At 52.7% G+C, this 24,250-nt stretch overlaps 1 protein-coding gene across 2 annotated transcripts in view; it reads right to left on the bottom strand.

Annotated features, from left to right (window-relative positions):
• CACNG5 (calcium voltage-gated channel auxiliary subunit gamma 5) overlaps window positions 1-23,737 on the bottom strand; it is a 44,976-nt gene extending 21,239 nt beyond the window's left edge. The window contains exon 1 of one of the 2 annotated variants that reach the window (XM_070560200.1): window positions 23,570-23,737. The gene's annotated coding sequence lies outside the window, so the exon portion shown is untranslated. The remainder of the gene's footprint in view (window positions 1-23,569) is intronic. The other variant, XM_070560199.1, reaches the window with a different exon arrangement.
• Between the last annotated feature and the right edge of the window lie 513 nt (window positions 23,738-24,250).

Raw genomic sequence — 24,250 nt, 5'->3', positions numbered from 1 at the left:
CTGAGCTAGGGCTGGAGAGCTGCTGTCATTTTGCTTACGGTCAGAAGGTTTGACTATCATTTGGGACCAGACTGAGAGAGGTTCTACTGGCCGGAGACCCTTGTATTACTGAGAGACCAGAGAGCCCACAGAGGTCATCAGGGTGCTCCTCTAGAGCCGAGGGAAGAACCAGCCCCACTGAATCGACGTGAGAGAGGCGGGAGGGTCACTTTGTGACTACATCCCACAAGTCTGTGTGTTCAGGGCTTCAGGTTAAAAACCAGCAACTCCCATTTTAAGGCAATGCCCAGAGGAGGAAGAGAATGAGACAAATGCCCCTTCCTCTCTCCCACCCTGTGGGCAACTTTCTCGCTCTCGATCCACCCCTGATGTGGCAGAAACAAGAACACCATGACGACGGCTTCCCTGTGTGGGTAGTTCGGAGGCTGAGGTCCCGCCTTCAGTGCAGCCTGAAGAGAAGAGGAGCTGGGCTGAGCAGGGGGAGGACAGTGTCGTGCCTGCGCTGACAAGGGGACCAGCAGAGGTTCACGGGCACAGGGCGCTCTCCTCTTCGTCTCCCCACCTCAGTGGCTCTACACCTCTGCTTGCTTGCCGAGGCTGCCCAGGGGGCTGAGATGCGACAAGGGCTCCACTTCCTCCATTCTTTTTTTTCTGGCCATCCATCACCTCCGTGGCTCATGAATCAAACGGATTCAGATTCAACTCCCGGCTGGAGGGATAGCCACTTGGGCGAGCTGTCTGCAGATTTCATAAACTGTTTCACTTAAAGAGTCACTTGAATGGCTTCTTCGTCTGGAAAATGGGATTCTCGTAATGCTGCCTCACAGGGCGGTTCCGGGGACTAGTGAACTGATACGTGTCAAAGCACTTAGAATGGAAGCACCTGATACAGAAGGGGTGTGTAGGACACTCACCACCAAGACTGACCGACGAGCTTTGCGCTAACGGAAACTATGATTTGCATTTCACGTGCTTGCATTACAAATGCACGCCAGGCACACACGTGCATTGAAGACTCATAGAATGTGAGCGTTAGGACAGTGTTAGGAATGGCGAGGAGGGGGAGGAGGGCGACGGGGAGGAGGATAGTTGATACTTTTGGGGACCATCTATCTCCTGAGCATCCATAACCTTGTTCTGATAGCTACCCTGCAAGGTCACATTATTATTCTTTCTTTGCATAGAGGAACCTGAGGCTGAAGACATGGCGGTCACCCAGCTCATAAGTGACGGGGATTAGATTCAAACCCAGGTGTGTCGGGCCCCCAGGCCCAGGCTCTGTGCACTTCTCCTGCTGTGCGGCGATGGAGACCAGGGCTCTCCTCTATTCAATCCACAAATTTAAAACATTCTGCCTCCTCCCTTCAATAACACAGAGGTGGGTTCTTGAGCAAACGTGTCTGCACCTTGGAGCTTCTGTCCTTGTGACCCCCATCACTCCCAGCACTGCCACCAGCCATGAACCATAGGCACACCCTCCCCTCTGCCCCGCCAAGTCACCCCCCAGCCATGGGGCACATCAGGGGCCCCGGAAGCAGAGGAGACGCACCAGCTCACCAGTGGACGTCCTGGCCAGCCCTAACACTAGTCCCGTGAGGAGGGGTCCACCTCCCCAGTTTCCACCCAACAGAAATGGAGTTTTACTTTGCAGCATTTGCAGAAACCAAAACACCCTTTAGGAAAGGCAGAGTTGCATTCTTCCTTTAAAATCACTTAAACATAACAGTGACGGGGGCCGCAAATGACATTAATTCGGCGGCTTGACGTCTTAATTGTGGCAATTAGAAGGCCTGCTTTGCGGTCACCTCCTCCCGCCCACACCTCCCGCAGCGGGGGCCAGCACGTAACATCACTGCCTCTGCGGCTACTGGGGATGGTAAAAGCCAGTGAGAAATGAAAAACCACTTCGTACGCTGTATCTTAATATGTGTAGACAGGACAAATGTTCAGACTTGATCTAATTTTGGTGACACTGGCCATCTATCAGATCCAGGCTGCAAAAGCCTGTGGATAGAGCTGGATCCAGGGTTTCCTCCTTTCCACAGCATCCGGATTTGGGGTCTGCTGCTTCTCTCACCTATGGACACTGTCTCCCCGATTCCTGCAGGCTGTTGGACCAGGACCACGTGCCAGACACTCGTCTAAGCAATTTACACACCTTAGTTCACTAAATCCTCAAAACAACTTTTGTGGTAGGTACCATTATTAAAATGGGGATAATACCAGTAACTTCTTCACTGGGTTATGAGGATTCAATGAGCTAACACATGCAACCAGCTTAAAACAGGAACCCCAGCCTGGCACACAGTAAGTGCAATAGTTACCCTTAACCGTGGTCATTATCCCCACCTTAAGATTAGGCGGCTGGTGGTTGAGCCACTTGCCCAAGGTCACCCAGCTAGAAAGTGGGGGAGCTGGGATCTGAACCCAGCAATCTGGCCCCATCATCTGCTAAGCTCAACTACCTCTCGTCCTCTCTCTGCTGGTCCTCCTGCAGCGGCAGAGGGAGTGTCCACACAGGGCTCGGCTCACCACCTTGGAAATCCCCGCTTCCGACGAGTGGAGATTCTTGACTGTCGAATGGAAACTTCACCCTAATTTTTCTCAACATTATCAGCCTCTCGCCTAAGATAAGAGGGCGGAAGATTTCAAGTCCTCTCCTTGGCCTTTATATTACCTGGGTAGATGGACAAACCAGATGTTTTCCTTATAAAAGTGATTATGGAGGAGGAGGAGGAGGAGGAGGAAGAGGAGAAGAAAGCAACTGAGCGTTTCCTGCTGGACATTCCGAGAAACCCTGGCTGCGCCCAGCCCCTCCACCATTAGAGTCAGTACTTATGTGTCAAGAGAGACATCTCTTTTTCTGCTGATTCTTCCTTCTGGGAAAAAGGAGGAAGGAGGCGGGGGACCCCGGGGAGGAAACCCAGTCTGGCTTTGGAGAAGCTTCCTGGACCACACGGAGGCCAGCTCAGAGCCCCGCAGGAGGCACGCCCCTCGCCCCTCTGAACGCTGCGGCTGCGGCTGCTGCCCCGGGACTCTTGCAAGACAGGCAGTGTGGTCTGGCCAGGTTACAAAGCACAGATGTGCATCTATAAATACCCCGTGCCAGCACCGTGTCCCTGCCTCCAGCACAGCTAACCATAACCCAGGATGCTAATGGTATGTAGCACACCTCCAAGCCGCCCCTCTCTCCATCCCCCTGTATCTCTGCCCTGCCCCCTCCTGTCCCAGCCCTGCCCCCTCGAGTCCCAAGCCCTGGCTCATACAGAGAGCTGGACAGGTTGCCGTGGGTCCAGGAACAACACCCACAAGCCCAGAGTCCCAGCCCTCCCAATGTTAGTGCAAAAAGGAAGATGACATGCCAGCCACTTCAGGGCGAGAGCCTTGAACAAGACAGACAAGGAGAGAAAAGCACGACAGGGGCTGATGTGTTTCTCTGAGGGGTTAGTTCTCAACACGATGCTTTCCGCTCCCCCCTCCACCCCATGACTTAGGATGGAAGGACGGTGGGGCCAACCTGAGGCCCCGGGGCCTGGTTCCGAGCAGGCCCCTCCCTGGGAGTGAGGAGGCCCAAGGCCGCCTCAGTCCACTGGCTCTCTCTGTCCTGGAAGGGGACCGCTGACCCCACAAGTCTGTGCCCCGCGGATGCCTCACGACTGAAGATGAAGCCAAGGTACTTACGGTGCTTTTAAAGAGATTTTAATATCTCCTGACTGGACGACACAACTCAAGGCCTAGAGGGGGAACTCAGGGCCAAGAGCGAGGGTTCGCTGGTCACCGGGCCCAGGGATGGCTGGTGACAGAAGGGGGCGGCAAGGGCTGCTGCCCTCCCTGCTCCGTTCCTGACACCCTCGGCCGTCTGGTTGAGCGGCCGCATGCGCAGTGGGGGCCCTGGGCCCGGCATCTGGTCCAGTCCTGCCTCTGCCTGGGAGGAGCAGGGACCTCGGGCAACTCACTCAGCCCCTCAGAGTCTTATCAAAAATACGACTGTTTCTTCACAGAGTGGCCACGAGGATTCTGTGACATAAACTAGGTCATGGGCTCTCAGCAAACATTCATCTTCATTCCTTTGTCTGGAAAGGAAGCAGGATTGGCCATGGAGGAGGGTGACCCCGGGGTGGAAAATACTCAGGGCAACAAGATGGCGCCGGTGGGGTGGGAGCAATGGGTGAGAAGGCTTGTGTGCATCTCACTTTAAAACCAGCTTTGCTGACTGTCCCTGACTGAACAAGGCAGAGACTGGGATGTGACTTTGCAGGGCAAGTGCAGAAATCTCTGGGAACTGCTAGAGAGGACAGTGCCTGCTCTCAAGGGATCAGGTCAGGAGCTGAGAGAAGTGGGAACGGCGTCTCCAGGACCTTTCCCAGAATCCCCCCGGCCAGACAGGATCCAATGGGACACCACCCCAAGCCCTTATACCCGTGGACCTCAATCCCTGCTGCCTGTTAGTGTCACCTGGGGAGTCCTACAGAAATCCCAAAGCTCAGTTGCTTCCAAGACCAATTACATCTGACTCTCTGGTGGGGTGGGCAAGATATCAATATTTTTTAAAAAATTCCAGGTGATTCCAATGTGCAGCCAAGGTTCAGACCCACCAGCCAACATGGGGACCCTCACAAACCTGGAGATGTACAGACCCCTCACTCATGCTTTGATTTCAGTTGACTTTGGACTAGAGCTGAGCAATTCAATGTGGCAGCTGCTAGCCACACGTGGCTCTTGAACACTTGAAATGTGGCTAAATTGAGACACTCCGTCAGTACTAAGATTTAGTACAAAGAAAGAACGCAAAATATCTCAATAATGAGTTGTGTTTTTTGTTTTTGGTGAGGAAGATTGGCCCTGAGCTAACATCTGTGGCCATCTTCCTCTATTTTGTATGCGGGACACCACCACAGCATAGCCTGATGAGCAGTGTGTAGGTCTGTGCCCGGGATCCAAACCAGTGAACCCCGGCTGCTGAAGCAGAGCACGTGAACTTAACCATTACACCACCAGGCTGGCCCTCATTAATGATTTTTATAACATGGATTACATGTTGAAATGGTATATTGGGCTAAATAAAATATATTAATTTTATCTGTCTTTATACTTTTTTAACATGGCTCTAGAAAATTTCAAATTATATTATGCAGTTCATATTATATTTCTATTAGACAATGCTGGGTCAGAGACTAGCCAATTCAAAAATCTGTTTTCTATAGTTCTTCTATTTCTGAGTTTGTTTCTTCTGTTTTTTGACAATAATTTTCCTTAAAACTTTACCTCATGATTCCATTTATATAATATTCTTTTTTTTTTTTTTTTTTTGCTGAGGAAGATTCAACCTGAGCTAACATCCACTGCCAATCCTCTTCTTTTTTTTTTTTTTGTATGTGAGCCACCACCACAGCACGGCCACTGACAGATGAGTGGTGTAGGTCTGCACCCGGGAACTGAACCCAGGCAGCCAAAGCAGAGCATGCTGAACTTGACCACTAGGCCACCAGGGTTGGCCCTATATAACATTCTTGAAATCACAAAAATAAAGACATGGAGAAAAGTTAGTGGTTGCTGGGATCAGGGACCAGAGTCGGGAAGGGAGGAGGCCAGTGTGGCTATGAAAAAGCAACGAGAGGGATCCTTGTGGTGTAGAAATGTGCTGGATCTTGACTGCATCCATGTCAAGATCCTGGTGGTGCCTCGCTGGGCTATAATTATAGTTTAGCTATAATGGTAATAATGTTATCATTGGAGGAAACTGGGTAAAAGTTACACAGGATCTCTCTGTATGATTTCTTACCGCTGCATGTGAATAAAACGGTGACAATAATATAATGCCTGTAAGCAGGGTGTTTGAAGAACAAAAGGGCACAGGAGACCAAGGAGATGGGTTTTATTTGACTACATAATGCCACATTGCTTTCCAAAGTAGTTGCACCAAGCTACCCTCCCACCTGCAGCGTGTAAGTGTTCTCATAGCTTCGTGTTCTCGCCAACACTTGGTGGTGTTGGATTTCTTCATCTTTGTCAATCACAGTGGGAATAAAATGGCATGTCATCTTAACTTGCATTTCCATGATTACTAGTGATATGGAGCATCTTTTCACATCTAGTCACATCCTGTTCTCTTTTCTATGAAATGTCTGTTCATGTCTTTTTCCCATTTGTTTTTCTATTGTGTTCTTCATCTTTTTTCTTACTAATTTATCAGAGCTCTTGAAATAGCCTGGATATTAACTCTTCATCATATTTATGTGCTAAAACATTTTCTCACAGTCTGTAGCTTTTTTTTTTTCACTTTATGGTATCTTTTGAGAAGTTCTTAAATATATTTGAATGTACTGTACTATTATTGATTTTTGTATGTTGATCTTGTATTTAGCAACTTTGCTAAACAAAATTCTCTTGGATTTTCTATATATATGATCATACCATCTGTGAATAGTAACAGTTTCATAGTTTCTCATTTCAATTCTTATAATTCCCATTTCTTATCTTGGCGCACTGTCAAGGAACTCCAATATATAAAGAGGTGACGGAGACACACTGGGCTGATTTGAAAGAGAATGGTTCTAACATTTTACCATCAAGTCAGATATTTGTTGAAAATATAGCTCATCCGGGTAACAGAATTCTCTTCTATTACTAGTTTGCTATGAGGTTGTTTGGTTTTTTTACAATCATATTGATTTTTATCATCTTTTCTACATTTACTGAGATAATATGTTTATTTTCTTCCTTTAATCTGTTAGTGAGATAAATTACATTAATAGATTTTCTAATGTTAAACCATTCTTGCATTACTGGGGTAAATCTTGCTTTTGTTGTGATATATATGGATGTGTATATATGTGTGTATGTGTATATATAATATAAATTTATATTTACATATAATTTGTTACAATTATATTTATGGTATTTGTATTTATATTCATAAGTGAGATTGACCTGTAATTTTTCCCCAGTCCTGTTTAGTTTCATCATCAAAGTTATATTAGAACCACAATGAATACCATTACACACATACTAGAACGGCTAAAATTAGAAAGATAGACAATGCTAAGTGCTGGCAAAGATTTGGAGCATCTGGAGCTCTCATACATTGCTGGTGGGAATGCAAAATGGTACAACCACTTTAGAAAGCAGTTTATAGTTTTTACAAAGTTACACATGTCCTTCCCACATAACCCAGCAATTCCACTCCTACATGAGACTACAAGAGAAATGAAAACTATATTCACATAAAGACTTTTATTTGAACATTCATAGAAGCCCCAAATTAGAACCAACCCACTATCCATAACTGATGAATGAATAAAAAATTCCATGGTACATCCATACAATAGAATACTACTCAGCAGTAAAGAGGAATAAACTACTGATACATATGACATGGGTGAATCTCAACTACACTATGTTAAGTGAGAGAGTCCAGACACAAAAGACTAGGTATTGTATGATTCCCTCTACATGAAATTGCAGAAAAGGCAAAAAACTCTAGGAACAGAAAGTGGATCAGTGGTCCCAGAGACAGAAAGCAGGTAAGGTGTGGGCAAGGAATTGGCTGCAGAGGGTACGAGGAAACTTTCTGAGGTGCTGGAAATGTTCTCTACCATGATTACACACTCATCAAATTGTACACAAAACTGGCAGGTTGTCCTGTATGTAAAGTATACTTTTAAAAGTTATATTAGCTTCCTAAAGCTTCCTAAGGAGCTTAAACAGGACAGCAATGATCAACTCCTTATAGATTTGGTAAACTTACCAGTAAAACCATGTGGGTCTATTTCTTTTTGTGGCTATATTTTAATTCTGCTTCAATTTCTTTAACAGCTACAATCTATTCAAGTTTTTATTTCTTCTTGAGTCACTTGCTAAAAGGTCACTCATCAGCATAAACTCTTTCATGATGCTCATGCATTTAACAATTATTACTGCACATATAGCTTTGTCCCTTTTTTCATTCCTAGTACTTTGTGTCTTTTGTTTGTCTGTCTTCCTTTCTGATATTGCCATAGTTTCCGATATTTTATTCACCTTTTAAAAAGAACCAGCTCTGGATTTTGTTGTTCCTCCTTATTCTGTCATCGCTGATGAGAAATCTGTGCTGTTACTTTACTATGGTTTCTATTCCTTCTTGTATCTTCTTGGTTATTTTAAACACACTGGACTTACAGACTTTTCATACTGTTCTACAATCGAGTTCAAGGTCTCCAATCAAGGTGCTGATTTCCCCATTTGCTTTGTGCTAACTCGCCTCACGGGGAACCAGGTCCTGTGTGGTTCGTCATTTTTATTGTGAGCTCATCTTCTGGAGGGCCCCTTTTCCCCATGGGAACCCTCTGTATTCTGGGTCCTGGAAGAGTACCTGGAAAGCAGTTTCGAATTTGATTCAGCTGGGCAAGCTAGGGGTTCCATCAGCCCAGGACCTATTTTTGCATTAAATTCTTCGCTCAGGATTCCTCCCCCTTGGGTATGTTGCAAATTTAGACTTCGTATCTCTGGGTAGCTCAGTCTTTGTCTTTGGTGTCTCTCGAAGGAGACATTCTCCTCCCTACCTAGAGCATCTGGACAGAGCTAAATGTCCTGGCAGCTTTCTTAGGCTACTAGTTGGCAGCTTGTTCATGGAATGGTCTCAGTGGCAACTTCTGGCCTTGCCAGGGCCCAAGGCCACATCTTCCTGTCCCTGTCCGGGACATTAAGATTCTAGACTTGAGCTACTATGGCCATATCTGGGTCCCCTATCCCCTGCTCCTCCTTGGTGTCAGTTCACACGCTCAAGGCTCTGAGTTTGAGCTTCTGAGGACTTCTGTCTTTCTTATGAGTCAACTATGTATTTAAAAACCTTCTGAAGTGCTAGTAGTTGGATGGGTATGCGTTAGCTGAGCTTACGGTGTTGCCAAATCTGGAAGTCTCTAATTCAGTGCCTACTTTTCACCCCTCTCTTTGCTAGGGGTGGCACCAGAGAGCTCTCCCACCCCTACCCAGCCTTATGGAGTTGGGGAGAGGAGAGAAGACTGCCTCTTTCTACTCTTCTGTATTTCCCAATGTGCTATAACGAGCACAAATTATTTCTCCAGTTGGGGGGTGTGTGTGAGTGTGCACGCACCTGCGTGTGCACGTACGTGTGGGTATAAACTTTAATTTAAAAATTAACAAAAGATGACCTATATATAAAGAAAAAAAATATATTTTAAACCAGAGCAGCTTCACGGCAGAGGGAGGCTGAGTATGAATTCCCTCCCCTCTCCCCAGGATGGCCCTCCCTGCTTCCTCCTGAGGCATAAGCCGGGCTGCCCCAGGCTTTTGCAATGTTCTATTTTTGTTTTCATTATTTAACTGTGTCCCATATACACGGCTAAGTGGAGTGCTTAGTTCCATAGCTTAATGGACAACTGACCTCCGTCTGCAAATGCCCAAGTCACACGGAGCTCAGGGGCCATTCACAGGGTCCTCAGGCGCCCGCCCCCAGTCAACTTCAGTCCGAAGCTAAGAGGGTAGGGGTGGGGCTGGGGCTACTCAGGGGAAACCCAGGACGGAGCGAGGCAGGCAGTGCCCACCAGCAGGGGAGGGCTGGGAAGAAAATGTGCAGACCTGCGGGCCGTGGCCACTGCAGCCTGCGCTCAGGAGCTGAGCTGCTGGTGTGGCTGGAGAAGGGCTATCGACTTGTTTTCTCACCGCTACTGGCTTGTTTATGATTCACTGAACTCAGCTCCTGGCCAGACTGGCAGGGAGCTGTCCTGAGACCCACTCCCGGAGCACGTAGGAGTTTTAATTCTTCTTCCTCATCTTTTTTCTTCATTATTTAATTTCTAGACTTTCACAGTGATCTAAACTGTATCTTCTGACCATCTGACCCCACAAAGGTTACACACCCAGGAGGCTGGAAAACAATGGGGTGAGTCATCAGGTCAAAAGGGAGAAACCACATGACACAGGAGTGTTTGTTGATTGACTGCATTGACGTTGACCCTTAGCATGAAAGATTTTTTATCAAATGCTTTCATATTCACTTGTGACCTTACGTGGATCCTTCCATGAAGCCTAGGGAGACGTGTTATGGATGGCATGGTCCATCCTGCAAGCGGGAAAACAGGCTGAGAGAGATGAGCTGCCCAGGGAGGCTAGGGCAGGACCTGATCTTATGTCTTTGGGGGTACAGTCCTCTGCCTGTGTTCACCCCATTCTCCCCACAGAGGCTTTCCCCATGCAGACCCCAAGACAGAGCCCGGGGGGCCACTCAGCCAGGAAGCGTGGCCCCCAGGACTCGGGGCCAGGGGCACCGCGAGCTGATCCATGCTGGATCTGCCCCACCCCGGGTAGGCACAGCTGAGGCCACAGGCCAGTGCTGCTTTCTCGCTGCCTCCAAGTGCACAGCGCGCCCCTCCTGCCTGGCTCCCTTGGCTGACCTCACCCCCCTCCACAGCCCTTCCTGTCCCCAGGGCGGTGTCCCCGGGCCCCTGAGATGATGAGTGTTCCTCGTCCTCCCACAGCAACACGTTCATTAGGAGGAAGACAGACATTCCCTTCTGGAGGGAAGAGCGAGGAGTGGAGGAAATCGATAACGAGAATGATGTCTCTATATTGTACCTCCTGTGCTTTATTTCCCTCCACAGAGGCCCGACGGAGTGAAATGTTGACTGTGGTTTTGATATTAATGGATCTTGAAGCTGGGGGAAACCAGCAGTGCTCCCTTAATGGCTAGCCATCACCTGCTGGCACTCAGGTTGACAACGAGTTCTCAATCAATGTGCACAGGCCACCCATTAATGGCTCCTCTCTGCTCGCAGCTCTGGGGCCTGCTCAGTAGGGTCTGAACATGGGTCACCAGCTGGGTCGGGTGATGAGAGAGAAGGTCAAAGGAGGCAAGCAGGGCCTCTGCCACAGCCCCAAACCCATCTCTCCTGCAGAGATAAAAACTCCAACCTGGCTTTGGCTCAAATACCTTCAAAGCTGAGCTTAAATCCAAGTGGTACAACTAGGATTATCAGCCAGTAACACTTTAGTCTGAATTTGTAGTCTTGTCCTCTATGGGGACAGTCACAACGCCTGTCTTGGGGACATGATGAGGAGTACAGGAGGTGACTCAAGCACAGGGCCCAGCCCACACCTGGCACTGTCATCAGCTGCTGTTAAAGCCAAGCTCCGGCCTTGGTCCTCCAGGCCCCCAATCTGTTTGGCATACAATTGTTTAGCCAACGGTGTGCTGTCACCTGGATGTTTCGGTTCACCCCTCAGGCCTTCCATCTTCTCATCTGGAATCTGAGCTAATACTTCCTGGTAGAGATGCTAAGATGATGAAATATGATAAAGGTGGGGCTTGGTACAGTTCCTGGCACATGGCTCTGCACTCCCCTCAAGCTTCTGGAAGTTTCCGTGGGAGTGGGATGAGGGAAGGGCATAGGGGCGCCTGGAAATCTGTAGGAGGGTTTCAGAGGGGGGCAGCACACAGAAACAGCCGAGGGGACACAGTGTCAAGTGGGGACCAAGCACCCCCACATGCCTGCCGCTGCACTCAGAGCTGGGGACGCAGGGGGACGTCAGGCCCAGCCCCTCCCCTCAGAGAACAGGGTCCAGGGTTGCTGAGTTCCCCAGAGGGCTCTGTCCTTTGTGTCCTCAGGGGGCAATCAATGCCGCCAGAGCAAAGGAAGCACCTACCTACTGCAGGTCATACTTAGGACTCTGTCCCAAGAAGTGACACAAGCCAGGGGTTCCTCCCTCACAACTGCTCTAGGTTCAGATCCCAGCTCTATCACTCAGCAACTGTGTGACCCGGGGCAAGTCACCTCACCTCTCTGCACCTCAGCTTCTGCATCTGTAAAGGGAGGACAAAAAAAGACCCCTCTCCACTGAGCTGAGTGAGGGCCGAGCGAGTACCGCGTCTTCACCGAGCACCAGGCCCAGCACACAGGAGCCCCTCCAGGGGGCTTTGCTCTGACTGTAATTACACTGTGACTCTATCCACACACAGCTGTGCTGGGCCGGGGCGGACACAGGAACTCCCCCAGCAGACTTTTGCATCTGAAGGTGGGGAGGAGTCCTGCCACAAATGCTACAGACTGTTGGAGCCAAAGGGCTCCAGCCACCCTACTTACAACTTCCATAGCTGGTAAGGGCTTTGCTTGGAATAAGGGCCTCAGATCTTTATTTTGTTTTGTTTTGCTTATTTTTGCTGAAGTAGACTGGCCCTGAGCTAACATCTGTGCCCATCTTCCTCTATTTCGTACGTGGGATGCTGCCACAGCACAGCTGCCAACGAGTGGTGTAGGTCCATGCCTGGGAACCGAACCCAGGCCGCCGAAGCAGGGTGCACCGAACTTAACCACTAGGCCTCAGGGCTGGCCCCAGGGCCTCAGATATTAACCCGGGGCTAGGGTAACAAGCAGACCTGGCAGGTGATGAAAGAACGAGACTGGCATTGGGTGCCAGGGTCCCTCCTGCGCCCACTCAGTGGGTGTCTCAGGTCTGGCAGAGCAGCTGAGCCCGGCCAGGTGGGACAGCGGGGAAGAAGCTAGTGTGGGAATTCCCGCCGTGACCAGCAGCATTCCAGGCGTTTCTCTACACAACAATCAGACTCAGTCCCCACGAGGACCATGAATGCCACCTTGACATCCCCTTTCAGGGATGTTGGAACTGAGGCTCAAAGAGGGAACATAAGTGGCCTGAGGTCAGACAGTGACAGGTGGGTGTGGGCTCTGTGCCCAGGGCTGAGACCACAAAGCTCACGGCAGCCCCACGGTACCACCCAGACAGAGGTCGTGTCCTGGGGGTCAGGCTGTGGGGTCCAGCTTGTCGGGGTTAAACTCTAGGAGGCAGGTCAAGATGACTGTTCTGGCAGTAGCAAGGCCACAGGTGGTCTCACGGTGGAGCTGGTGGTGAAGGCGGGTGAGGAGAGTGAGCAGGCTGTCCTGAGACAGAAGGCAAAGACAGACACTTTCTGTGCACAGGGTGGATCCACCTGCCTTGTCCAGGAGATGCCGTCCCCTCCAGGAAGCAGGCTCCTGACCACCTCACTGACAGGACCCCCTGAGCTCGGTCAGAGATGCACCGCGTGCCCTGGAAGGAGGAAGCTGGCCTTGGCGCTGTGCGTCTGCCAGCCCCGGGGCGCCTGGCATGCTCCTTCTGCAGAGCACGGTGAGGCTGGCCGAGCAGCCTGGGCCTCTGGGATGAAGAGCTGCAAGCCAAGGTCACCCCCCAGGAAGCAGCCCCCGATTCTGAGAGCAAGTGAGATTTATGCAGGAAGTCACCTGCCTCCAAGGGCAATGGCTGGGGGGTGTCTGTATGTATTACCCCCTGGGGAGGGCACTGCTTTCTGGCACACGAATACTTACTGCCCATGAGTGCCAGGACGGGGCCCAGCACGCTACTCAGGGAGGGCCTCTGTGTGGAGGGCAAGCCGTGCTGGGCAGTGGAGTGCCAGGTGCAGGGTCAGGAACCAGGAACAGAGTGAAGCTCCCGTGAGCCTCAAGCCTCTGACCCCGGCCTCACACAAGCCCTGGAAGAGAAGAGGCTGGTGGTCAGGGGGCAAAGTCCCTGAGCTCAAGCTCTGGTTCTGTCACCAAGCAGCTGTGTGGCCTTGGACAAGTTGCTTAACTGCTCTGCGCCCCCACGTGGGGCTCATAAAATATGGTAACCACAGTTCAAAAGTTTTCAGGAAAATAAGTCTTGGGGAGGATGTGGGGAAGTTGGAGCCTTTACGCATTGCTGGTGGAAATGCAAAATGGTGCAGCTGCTGGGAAAACAGTTCGGTGGTGCCTCACTAAGTTAAACAGGATTACTGCACGACCCAGCAATTCCACTCCTAGGGACAGACCGAAAAGGACCGAAAACAAACAAATACTTGCCTATGAACGTTCATAGCAGCATTATTCATAATTGCCACAAGGCGGAAATAACACAGATGTCCATCAACTGACAAATGGATAAATAAAATGTGATATATCCACACAATGGGATATTATTCAGCCATAAAAAGGAACGAAGCACTGACACATGCTACGACATGGATGAACCTGGAAAACACAATGCTAAGTGAAAGAAGCCAGACATGGAAGGCCATACGTCATATGATTCCATGTATATGAAAAGTCCAAAATAGGTAAACCCATAGAGAAATCCAGAAAGCAGATTAGGGACTTGGGGAGGAGGGAATGGGGAGTGATTGCTTACTGGGGAGGTTTTCTTTTGGGGTGATGAGAATGTTCTGGAACTAGATAGTGGTAACGGTTGCACAACATTTGAATGTACTAGTTGCCACTAAATTGTACCTTTAAGATGGTTAAAATGGCAGATTTTACGTTATGTGTATTTTACCACAATAAACCCCCCCTACAGATTGCATCTATTTATATCAAAGAATATGATTCATCACAATTTAAGGAGCGCCTACCAAAAGTGTATGTACATAAGCAATTATGGGGGTAGGGGAGCCGGGGAGGAGACGAGATGGGAAGCGCTTGTCACAGAGCCAGGCACATGCTAATGGTGCAGTGAAATGCAGCCTCCCCAGGGACCCCTCGTGTTGGAGAACCCCCCTCTGTTGGTCACGCCCTTTCACCCACTGCATTGCGCTGCACCCCTGCAAGGCAGGCGGGACGCGTCTGCGAGGTCTCGCTGCTGCACATGCTGGATCAAGTGATCCGCTGCCTCCCGGAGCAGCCCAAGACCCCAGGGACAGAACTGCAGAACGTGCCTTTCATGCCTGGTAACCGGCCTCTGCAAGGAGCCGCGATTAGCAGTGGCGAACACAAGCTTCGTGGGTCAGGGGAGATCAACAAAGAAACATCGGGCACTGATTTCAGTGACCAGCGGAAGCAAATGCTATTCAACAGGCAGGTAGCAAGCACCCCCTAGGCGAGCCCCTGGTCTAGTGGGGCAGGGGAAAGCAACAGAGGCTGGCAGTGCTGGGGGCAGTCAGCCGATGGAGGCGATGCCACAGAAGCACAGACAAGGGCCCATCACTGGGGAACATCGGGGAGGAGATGACACCTGAGCTGAGCCCATTACATTACCCGGTTCCTATCTGGAGAAGAGTTTTGGTTTTAAATGAAGGGAAGAAGAAGAGAATTTTGGAAAAGTCAGACCCTGTGCCCAAGGATTTGGTTATATTTTCCTTTCACAAATTCCAAGAGTCTCAGAAAGCACATCGGGCTCCTTGGGATCAAGTCTTGGTTCTACTACTTATGAGCTGGGTGACTTTGGGCAAGTTACCTGACCTCTCTGTGCCTCAGTTTCTTCTTCTACAAGATAGAGGTAATGACCAGGACCTCACAGATAAGGTCAGTAGAGCACTGAGCATGGGAGACCCAGAGCAGAGGTATGCATAGGAGCTAATGCCATTATCTCCACTCCCTTTACACACGACCGTGGCTTTGGGGCCGGGCCACCCACACGGTGCCCTACAAGGAGCCATTGGCTTCGTTCTTTCCCAGCCACAGACTTTAGCAGAACCTCTTTCGGAGGTCACCGAGAGGGCGTGATGGGCTCTGTGTCCACAGGGCCAAGAAGACAAAGCAAGCGGCCGCCATGTATTGAGCCCCTCTTGTTTGATGCTGCTTGATGTCTGTTGCCTCCCTTCCAATTTTATCATCGCACCAACCCTGAGTGGTAACTGCTCTCCCCTTCATTTTAGAATTAAGGAACTGAGGCTCACAGAGGTAAAATAACTTGCCCAAGGTCACACGGAAGGGTCGAGCTCCAGTCTGTCCACTGCCCAGTGTGGGGGACAGGGGACTAGTGACAAGATCCTGGCTTTGTGTCTGCATGTCCATGCTTACCAGTGAGCCTGATTCCTGGTCCGCAAAACGGACATGACACTAGGTTGCATCTCACAAGGACTAGACGGCAGGAAGCTGACACAAGACTGCCCGTGATAAGCACACGGTTAACATTAGCTTCTGTTTTACTTGTGCTGTCATTCTGGATGCCCCCTCTTAACGGGAGAACCACTCAGAGCTGGGCTCCTGAGGGGGCTGTCCCCGGCAGGACAGCACAGGTCTGCTGCCTGGCTCATCATCTCAGGACCCCAGGCTTGTGGGTGTCTTTCCCCCAACCTAGGCTCTCTCACCGAGTCAGGATCTTCCTTCCTGCCAGGCCATGCCCCTCGCCAAGCTGCAGAGAGAACCCCTGGCGCAGCTGTTGTACGTTTGTTTGCCTGAGAACCCCCGCTGGGAGAGCGATTCCAACACTGGCTTCTGGCAGGGATTCCTGCCTCCTCCCACCTGCGCTGGGCCGGGAGCTGGCTCCTTTCCAGGCAAGAGCAGCACCCTCCACTCGACCTCCATGCCCTGTGCCAGCTGCTGCGGCTTCGGGCCTCGGGCACGGGTCTGACTCTGTGGCACACTGTCTCCCTCCGGGAAGGGCTCCTGGATGTCCGGACTCCCGGAGCAGGATGCCTCCTGCAGCATCCCTGCTGGGCTGCAGTCCAGGCAGCCTGGGCTTGAGCTCCGGGGAGGTGGGGAGCCCCCCGGTGGATGACAACACCAAGTGAGCACACCAGGGCTACTCCTTTGCCACTTATCAACCACATGATTTTAGGCAAGTTACTTTATGTCTCTGAGCCTTGGTTTCCTCATCTGTAAAGTGGGGATAATGCTGCCCAAGACCATTGTGAGGATTTAATGAAATAGAGCAGTAAGTGCCAGGGATAAACCAGATGCCACCGAAGTGGTGGAAGCTATTGCTAGCTACCATCTTCTGGAAATGTCCCTACATCAGGCTCTTTCCATTTGCCTGACTTGTGGGACTGAAGACAGTACTTTGGAAAATACTCTACCCGCTGTTGGGTCCTCTCCTTGCCCTGTGGCTTGTCTGCTCGCCCAGGGCCCCTGCCCTTCTCCAAGCACTGCCCTCTCTGCCCCAGGAGAGGTCGCTATAGCGACACACAGCTGACTGGTCCAGAGGTGGCCACCTGACCTAAGTGGGCCCAATCAGACTCCTCCTGGGGCACTCAGGCTCTTTTTAAGGTCAAACCTGTGGCCTGGGGCTCCGGTGGCCCGTGGTCTGCAGAGGACACAACCAGGGGGCCCTGGGCCTGGAGGGGCTCTGAGAACCCTGGGTGCTGCCCCACGCCAGCTCCTGATGCTGGGTTCTGGGCACTGCAAGGCCCATCCTTGGGCTCCGACATGCCTGAGGCCTCACTAATCAATTCCTCCTTCAGCTCCAGCTACTCTGAGCAGAAGGAGCTCCCAGGTTTCGGCCCCTGAGAGACGTGGGTTCAAATCTCAGCTCAGCTAGTTATTCACTGGGTGACCGTGGGCAGTTTCTCAGTCTCTCTGAACCTCGGGTTTCTTTTATTTGCAACCGAAAAAATCCAAAACAAACAAAAACACCCACCAGAAAACCCCTCCAACCACATGATTATTATCTCCATTTTACCAGTGCGGAACGCTGACAGAGAGCAGGCAACTTGGTCAGGGTCCCTCGGCAGTGATGGGGAGCCATCTCACGCCCCGCTGGCTGCGGTGGTAAGCCAATCCCCAACCCCTGGAATCACTTTCATATTTCACAGCTGTCCTCTCTAGACCACCAGCTTAACCCACCTGGCAGTGGGGAGCGGGAATGGCAGGCGGTGGCAGTGGGGTGGGGAGTCAGGGGCATAGAGGGCCCCCCTAAAGCACACCAGGGAAGTGGCGCCCTCTCCTGGCCTTTGCTTTTTGAGTAGAGACAGCCTCTGATTGCTCTGCATCCCTCCACAGCTCCTGCTGCTTAACAGTGTCTGTGTCCAGGTTTATCCTCAGAGTCACGGCCCCACCGAGCTCCAGAGCTGGGAGGCCTTCAGGGGTTGTGGCTGGAAGCTTCTGGAGGGAGCGGCTGTTTTATTCTCTGAAGCATCCCTGACCCCTCGCACACAGCAGGTGTTCCAGAACACGTATGGAGAAAATGAATCCTCTCTCCCATCTTACTCTTTAACAGATGGGAACTAGCAGCCCAGAGAGGAGTGGGGACTTGCCTAAGGCCACACAGTAAGAGTAACTGGACTCGAACCCTGGTCTCCTGACGCCCATCCCCAGCCCAGGGCTCTACCTGCTTCAGCCCCCGACAAGACTCGTGGGCAGGAAGCAATGCTGCTGTTCTCCGCGACTCTGCTGACTTGAGCAGCTGGGAGACAGCTGGGCAGGATGCTCCTCCGGGCAGCTGCAGAAAAGGCTGGCCACACACTGGCCATGGTCTCCAGGGGCATCAAAGATTCCAGCAGTGGGGTGCGGGGTGCACTCATGGATGAGAACTGCCCAGCAAAGTCAGAGGACCTCGGACACCCCAGCATCCCCAGAAACCACAGACCAGGGGAGGACCGAGCCACCTCTGATAGCCACTTGCCCAGGTACCAAACAGGACACAGCCACACACTGCAGGGCAGACACACATGCCTCCTGAGAGGGGCCTCACACCCCCCAGAGCTCACACCAACACACCCTGCCCCCCACGGACTCCCGGTGGGGTCTCCCCACCCCTGCAGTCCGTCCCCAGGGAAGACATCCCTGCATGTGGAGGGGGAAAGACCTTTGACAGTGGCCATTAAGTGGGAGGCCTTCTGTGGACACCATAGTGTTTCTCTTTTCTCAATCATCTGGAGTGATTTTTAAACTCACTTTTCCAGTTAGGAACCTATTTCTGACATGTGTCACTTGAAAAGCAAGAACCTGCTAATGGGTTAATTGAGACCCTCTCACTTAGAGTCTTAGGGGTCCTGGGGTCCCAGAGTCTTGAGAACAGACACTATGTCAGCTGCCCCAGTCCCCGCCCAAGCTCACAGCGGATCTGTGGCTTCAGTTCAGCTGAGCTCCCAGGAGAAGCCAGGCCAGCATCCTTGGAGGAACCGGGCGAGCTTGGCCCCGAAGGGCCTGGGAGACAGTGACCAGGAAAGGGTGGTTCCTCCTCAGCTCTGGGAGAGGAAGAGGGAGACGGAGGGGAGAGCAGCATTTAGCTTCCCTTGACCTCCCGAGGGGCTGGCCTTGACCTCACCAGATGGCGTTGCTGCAGCTCAGCGAACAGACGCACAAATCCAGAACAAGAGCCCGTGGCTGGGAGAGATGGAGGGAGCTGCCTGCCCTCTGGCTTCTTGCTGGCACGTGGGCACGGAGAGGGAGGGAGCACGAGAGATGGCACAGGCAGCACGAGGGGACGAAGGACAATACACCACTCCTGACAAAAACGCCACAAAACCGAGGCTCAGAGAGATCTGTGATTAGTCCAAGGCCACAGACAGCGAGTAAGTGACTGAGCTGGGATTTGGACTCACTTCTCCGTGGGTGTAAGATAATACAGAGCGTGGACTTCTCAAGTTCATGTCCCAGTTGTACCGTCTAAGTCACTGAACCCTCCTGGGCCTTGGAACACGAGGTAAAGAAATACCACCTTACAGGACTACTGTGAATATGCGTAGGAAACCACTTGGCACGGTGTCTGCTCCCAGCAGGTAGTGAGCGCTCCCTGGTGCTCCTTTAAACCCAGCGAGGCAGCTGAAGTCCTGACAGTGGCCTCGAGGCCCTGCCCCCACCCAGCCACAGCCGGTCCTCCTTGTTCCTTAACTTTCTCTTCCCGCTGCCTGGAAGCCCTTCCCAGATCTCTGCTGGCTCCCTCCCTCCCTCCAGCCTCTGCTCAAATGTCACGGGCCAGGGAGGCCTTTTCTGAGCCCCCTTTGAAAATGGCAACCCCCACCGCCACCCCAACTCTCTAAACCTCCAACCCTGCCTTGTCTTTCTAGCATTTTCGCCATGCAGCCTATTATACATTTTCCTCTTAGCATATTTACTGTTCTCTCCCTCTTTAGAATGCTTGCTCCTAAGGGAACAGGATTGAATTTCGTTTCTTTTGTTCACAGCTGTGTCCCCAACAGTGGTTCTCAACAGTGGGTGATTTGGCCCTCTGGGGACATTGGGCGATGTCTGGAGACATTTTTGGCTGTCATAATGGAGGAGGGACGCTACTGGCCTTTACTAGGGAGAGGCCAGGGATGCTGCTAAACATCATACAATGCACGGGACAGCCCCTCCCCCAAAGAATAATCTGGTCCCAAATGCCACCAGTGCCACAGTTGTGTCCCCATTATTTACAACAATAGCCAGCATGTACACAGAAGGTGCTCCCTAATGATTGTGATGAAGAATGAAAAGCTGCGATCACCACTGTCGTCATCATTAGTATTATTTAGGAACAGACACGGTTGAGAACAATCTTTGAACATGGTTATCAAAACTAGTATAATGTTCTACGTCAATGATGTCTCAATAATAAAGGAAAAAGAATGTCATTTGGAGTTCACGGCCAACAGGTCATATGGGTGACCCCTAACTTCTCTCTGGTCTGAGGTCTGCCCAAGCAGCGCCCAGAATGGGCTGCAAACTGCTCACTGCTGGGCCATCACGAGCCAGGACCGGTCCATGTTTCAGGCCCTCTGAGAGCCGGCGTGATGCCAGCCTGCCCCTCCACACAGCCAGCCTGTCCCTGGGCCCCCTCGGCAGGGGATCAGTTCTCACCCCAGAGCCCCCCAACACTTGCCCCTACCCTGGAAAACTCAGGACTTCGTGCCCAGCTGGGCAAGGAACCATGTCCCCCAGCCTTTTAGGGTCATCCCAGCCAAGCCCCGCAGCCAGGAGACTCACAGGTCTGAGCGAATTATGCTGCTCTTGCTCTTTTCCAGAAAGGGCCATAGGAGGGATGGGGGATGTTGAGGGAGGCACAGGTGTTGGAACCTGCCCTTGCCCAGCTCAGCCGTGGCCTTTTGCTGACCTAACAAATTACGACTGACAGTTTGAAACAGCCAGCGCGACCAGCCCAGGCTCTCCACATGCAGGGAACACCGCCTATAGAATACATTAACACCGCGTGGCCACGCTCCAAGGGGAGGGAGAGCGGTGTGAAAAGGAAGGATGCTTTGGCATCAGGCCTATTTCACCTCTGGAACCGGCTGCCAGGGCTCCGCCCCAGCCAGGGGACTGAGTCCTCTATCTATCACCTGCCCGCTCAGCAGGCCGCCACACCCAGTCTCACAGAGAAATCCCACTTGAGGCTCACAACTTCCCCTGCCTGCTCTCGCCCCATCTCCCCGGCCCTTCTCTGCAGAACCCCGAGGCTGGCAGAGGACCCTCTCCCCTCCCCCTCTCTCCCCACCTGCTCTTTCCTCCCCTCTCTTCTTCTGCCTTCTCCCTCTCCCCTCGCACACAGGTCCTGAAAGCTTTTAAACTAGTCATTGATGCTAATGTTTACTAGCTGGCATAACTGGGTACTAGGCTATGAGCCAAAGGAACGAGTCTCTAATGGTGGAATATTAGGCAGCAGACAGCTAGGTTTGGGGGACTGGGATGATATTTGGCGAGCAGGGGTTTTCCTGGTGTCCCTGAAGTCATATGTAGCTGGCCCCCATTCTGCCAGGGAGTAAGGCTGACTCCAAACCCAGGATGAAATGAAAGAGCAGGCGCATGCCCAGTGATGACCTGGGACCGAGCCAGGAGGCTGTGTGGGGCAGGCCCAGGCACATGGCTAGAAGCCTGAGGAAGAAGCGCCAGCTCCCCCAGAGGCAGCGCTTGGTGGACACTGGGTTCCAACTCCTCCATCCCCACTTTCTGGGAATCTGAGCTCGATCTGTGAGCTACTTTGTTAAAAAAACTCACACCACTCCCCGGCCCTACGGAAGGCAGGAGGGATCCGAACTGCACAGTCACTCCCCTCGAGTCCAGAGTCCAGTGTCTGAGAGTCAGGCTGGGGGCAGGAGGAAGCAGAGACAGCCGACCCTGAACACCACCATTGATGTGTGTCCTTGCTTTACACAACACCCCCAGCCCCACTCTACAGATGGGAAAACTGAGCCTCCAAGCTGTTCTGTGACTTGGCCAATGTTGCATTGTTAATCAATGACCCAGCCGGGGTTGGCGCCCATGTTGTCCACCACGACATAGGGCCCACCTCCGCCAGCCAAGTGTGAACAATTTGGCTAACCTCCCCCATGTTTCCTCCCTCACCCTAGCCCCAAGTCATGGAACCCCAAAGCACAGCCTGAGAACGGCCGAGCTCTCACAGCCTGCTGCCGGCCGGCAGGGCCGTGGGTGCAGCCCACCAGGACTCCAGGCTTCTTACAAACTGGACATGTGTGGACAGGACAGCCTTGGCTCCACCCCGCCCCTCGGGAGGGAGGCAGAAGTCTGGGGCGGGGTGTCTCAAGCACAGCTACAAATTTCACCGTCTCTAGGCACCTGGGGACCTGGTCCTCAGATGGGATGCCCCCTCTACCTCCAGCTGCCAAATGAGCAGAGAAACGGGGCATAGCTACGGCTTCTCAGGCCAGCAGGAGACTCCGGGAGTGGGGGCTGCTGTGGTGTCAGCAGAAAGGTGCAACCAACCTGTCACCAAGATGCCTGTGGTCCTGAGATGTCCTGAAACCAGGATATCACATCCAGGACAAAGTCCCCCCACCCTCACCCCCAGTGTAATCCAGGCTGTTAATCCATCAAACCTTGGGGTCTGTGAGATGAAGGAGTGGGCCAGGGGTGGCCCGGATGGGAGATCCCATCTTGGGTTCCCTGGGATGGCTATGGAGCAAGAGCCAGCACTGGTGACAGCTGGAGAGTGACATCTGTCAAACAGGCTCCCACTTGGGGACTCTGTCCTGGGTCTTATCCAATTGCTGATAATCCAGTGCAAAGTGGGCGAATCTCTTCCCTTCTCTGAACAAGAGCTCGCTCAGCCATATGAGGGGACACTGATATGCCCGGTAGGTTCTACCGGGCAGACGAGAGCACATGGCCCCAGTTCTGTGAGTGGGCACCGTGGTCAGCAGAGGAGGGGGGAATATGAGCCTCTTTCCTCCCCAGCCAGGTTCCCGGGAATTCTCTTGAGTACCTTTCAGTCCCAGGAAGTGATCATTTGACTTCACTTACAATTTTCTAACAAACTGCATCTTCATCAACTGCCAAATCAGGATGAAGGCAAAGAGACAGACCAAGTAATTAAAATGGAGGGCTCTGGAGTGATGGGGGAAATTTTTTGGTGTGCCCGGGGGGTTGCTGTCTCACATTCAGCATCTTGCTGCGGGTCCCCTATCGCCGCCAGCCCCTTCTCCCCTGCGTGTCCATCTCTGCTCCGTGGCACCTGGCAGGGACCCAGCCAGATCTGGCATCCTCGCCGTCCCCCGCGGCCAGGCGGGAGGAGTCCCGGGGCAGGCGGACAGACGTATCCCAAAGACTGTGATAAGTGAGGAATTCGACCCGCGTACACGGACAGCCCAGCTCAACAGGTGGTGGTGGGCTTTCCCTCCCGCATTATCCGGATAATTTCTGGCAGCCCATTCAAGTCCGTCGTGGGAGTCTGCCCCCCGCTTTGGAGCGGGCAACATGAACTGACCAGCAGCGTCCGCAAAGAGGGGCGTCAGCATCTCCGGAGCACTTGCCCGAGACCCTCCCCATCCCCCCCCACCACGCTGCCCCTTCCTTCCCCGCGCCGGACCAGGATGGCGCACGCAGCGGGCAATGTGGCCACTGCCCCGGCTGCGCGGTGGTGGGGGGCAGCCTGGCGCGGCAGCCCGGGCTCCAGCGGGAGATCGTCCCCCACCCAGGAGGGGCGAGCCGGTCTCTCCGGTCTTCCCGGCTCTTACCTCGCTGAGCAGCCGCAGCCCCGACCTGCTCGAACGTCGCTCGCCCACTCGGCGCGCGGGGCGGCAGGCTCCGCACGAGGCTCCCCGGGCGCCCGCCCCGTCGCGTCCGGCCGACCCGCTCCGCGCCCCTGCCCGTGGCCTCGGCAGCCGCTCCAGCCCCGAACTCCAGAGGGAGGGGCAAGCGGGGGGCGGGGCCGCGGGCGGGGCCTCCCCGCCCCCGCACGGCGAGCCGACGGCGGGCTTTGGGACCCTGCGGCCGCTGGGTTCCTCCCCGGGAGGCGAGCCCATCTCGGGGAAGCCCCTTGGGGGGCGTGCAGGTGGAGAGCCGGGCGTTGGCGGCGGGGTGGGGGCGGGGGAGAGGCTTTCGGAGGCCCTGGAGGTCTTGGCTGAGACCTCCCTGCCTTGGGTCAGACTTACCTGCAAATTCCAGCTGATGTTGCTGTTGCGGCTTAATAATAATAATACCAGCAACGACCAACCACGCAAGGACAACGCCAGCTAGTATTCACAGACCACAGCCTGTGCACCAGGCGCTGTTCAGAGCGCTTTGCATGTATGAAGTCATTTAACCCTCACAACGATCCCATTTTACAGATGAAAAATCGGAGGCTCAGAGCGACGACGTGATATGCCTGAGGACGCAGAAGTGGAAAATGGCAGAGCCGGGATTGCAGCTCGGGT

The sequence above is a fragment of the Equus przewalskii genome, chromosome 10 (genome assembly GCF_037783145.1).
Source record: "Equus przewalskii isolate Varuska chromosome 10, EquPr2, whole genome shotgun sequence".
NCBI lineage: Eukaryota > Metazoa > Chordata > Mammalia > Perissodactyla > Equidae > Equus > Equus przewalskii.
The sequence above is the reverse complement of the archived record's forward strand: the minus strand, read 5'-3'. Positions and strand labels throughout refer to the sequence as shown.